Genomic DNA, 3,029 nt, shown 5'->3' with positions numbered 1-3,029 from the left:
TTCTTAAACAGACAAATTGCAACTAACCAGATGAATCAAATAAAAGTTCATTGCAGTCCGAGTTCAGTATCTCGGCACTCACTTACGCAATAACACACAGGCAAAGACTTGACATGGAAAAGGATTTAGTTAGAAGTATAATTTATACTGACGATTCATGAAGTGAGGTAAGAGGAGGGGGGTAGGTTTTTTCTTGGAGGTCCAATTGGCTGGAAATGTTGCAGGACCATTCCTTGGGCCGCCTTCTTCTGATGTCTTCGGTTGCATTGCTAACTTGACCCTTCGAGAAATTGCGAATCATAGATTCCATTAAAGCTGGAAAATTTATTTCAGAGAGGAATTTTATGTCTTGATGGTTAAAGTCTTACCCTAATTTTGCTAAGTCCAGTTTTTTTCCGCGTGCTTCTCAGGTTTATCCCCAGTTATCGGAAATTCACCATCCATATGAGATAATTCATAGATGTAAAGATCGATATGTTCGTTTTTTGGGCTTGGTTGTTGATGAAAACTGGTCTTTCAAGCGTCACATTGATTTGATTAAAATGAAGATTTGTAATTATCTTGGTATTTTAAGGAAGCTCGAAAATACTTTTCCTCAATTTTTTTTTTACAATCGTTTTTCACTGCTTGATCCAATCTCACGTTTCTTAGTCCAATAAGAATGGATGTATGTATCTTAGTCCAATAAGTATGGATGTTAACCTTTATTTTTCTATTAAAACCACTTTCTAGGGTTTACAATAAAGCTAGAAACTTCATTCAGGAAACAAGTCGTTCAGGAAATATTCCTTTACTCGGTCTCGAATCACTGCATATTTTTTTGTGCGCATGATTTACTTTTGCTCAGCTTCATGGTGAACTCTCTCAGCCCCTAAGTGTTCCGCCGTCTTTTAACTTTAATCAGAATAATTATAATCTTCGTAATACAAATAAGTATATTCAAGTTCCTTTTACTCCTTGTGTAAGGTCAGATTTTAATCCTTTAATGGCGAGTCATATTGTATAGAATAAGTTGTCTAAATAAGCTCGAAGATGTCATTCATTCAGTTGGTTCACAAATTGTTAAAAATTCTATGGCTTCCCAGAAGCCTTTTTATCCAATTATTTATTTATTTTCCTTTTTTATTATTTTATTGGAGTCAATTCAATATTTAATATACTTAATTGATTTTTGTATATTAAGTCCATTTAGTTTGTGTTCTATAGTTTTTATTATATATATATATATATATATATATATATATATATATATATATATATATATATATATATATATATATATATATATATAGCCTATATACATATATATATATATATATCCTCCTTTTTGCCCTTCTCTCTGTGAGTAAGTAGTTTTTTTCTCTGAGTAAGTGACTCTTTTTTTATTAACAGAAAAAATAAACTAAATTAAACATATAAAGAAAAGTAAAAAATAAATAAAAACCCAAAAGGAAAAAATTTAAAATCCTTGTGAAGTCCAATATAACAGATGTTCACTGTGGGGGAGGGGAGGATCCCTATTCCACCTCAGGTACTATTTGGATATCTCTAATGCCACCAGAATAACCTAGCTTTTAGGTTATTCTGTAGGGGTTATTCTGTATTCTGTTAGGTCTATTTAGGTAGGGTCAGGGGTGACCCTACACCGTCACAGATTTTTACACGTCCCGCTTGTCGGTTTCCAACAACCGGCAGGGTGCTGACAAGTATATTGCCCCCACTTTACAGAAGTGCCACAGTAATTGGCCCAAGATAACATGCCGAAGGCTACATGTATTAAACTCGAACCATTATCTTTCTCCCCCCCCCCGGAAAGACATCTTGCTTAGTACATGAATCTCTTCCAATACCAAACCCATTTAATCTCAGCCTCTCTCTAGGCTACTGACTCTAGTTTCTGCCTAGGCTAACCAAGAAGAAAAGAAATGTGAAAAAAGCCTACTACTTTCAAACTCAACTTTACACTCTCGAGTCATAATCAGACACAAGATTAATTCAACTGCTCAAAACCTCTCGGGTAAATTTTTGCGCGGAGGTAAGTGCTTAGCTCCTACCCTCTGGCTATGAATGGCCGAATTAAATTGAAGTCACCAAGTATCCTTTGTGGATCTTCTTCGTTTGTACATCTCCACTGAAGCTACCCGTTGGCTCATGGATCTGCAACTATAACATCCGCTTGGCTTAGTTCCATTGCCATGCAGTATCTCTGTCCAACCAATCAAAGCAATTGTCTGTTGGCCCTTTTCATAAAGTTTGGGATTTCGAAGAAGGAAAATCCAAACGATTTGTGGAACCTAATCGTACTTAGCGTGATTGGGTCAAAATTTTCTCGCTCTCACGAATTTACATTTGAAAGAAGCTTAGAATAAGGTTCTGGTATATTCGATGAGGCGAGCCACCAAGAAAAATTGGCTGAAATAGCCTTTTGATCTCCAGCGATGAAAACAAGTGAATATCTTACTTGAAATATGAATTGCCTCTTGGAATAGTTTGAAACGATCCACGGCCGAAAATGTAAAAATCTGCGAAAACGATGGGGTACAGGAAATCCGGTAAAAATCTGAGCAAACCACGAATCAACTTTTCTGGATCTCACCCCCTAAGACAATTGCATAATGAACAAATGGGGATGTCAATTGAAAACTGGAAAGGAAAGGCCTCGGTAAAGGGATCACAACTGGCCCATAAGACTGGAGCTATTTCATGTCTTCCCGTAGGATATTCTCACCAAGGGATTCCCCCCCCCCCCCTCATAAGAAACTAAAACCTATTTCGAATTGATAGGAAAAGTTACAGATTCCTTCCCAAGCCTCTTCAAACCAACACAAAATTCAGTATCTCCAATCTTTTCCATGACCCGTTGTAGCTTATCCAACTCTATCTTGTGATCACCTGTAGTTTCGTCCAATCGGCTATGGATCCTCTCCCTCCTAAGCTTTTAGTCTTTCCGTAGTTTTGTAATTTTTCCTACAATTTTATTCTCTTTTATAACTAATTTATTTTGTGTGTAATATTTCTCTTTATGCTTT

Source organism: Artemia franciscana, chromosome 1, assembly GCF_032884065.1.
Source record: "Artemia franciscana chromosome 1, ASM3288406v1, whole genome shotgun sequence".
NCBI classification, from domain to species: Eukaryota; Metazoa; Arthropoda; class Branchiopoda; order Anostraca; family Artemiidae; genus Artemia; species Artemia franciscana.
This window is presented reverse-complemented; position numbering follows the sequence as displayed.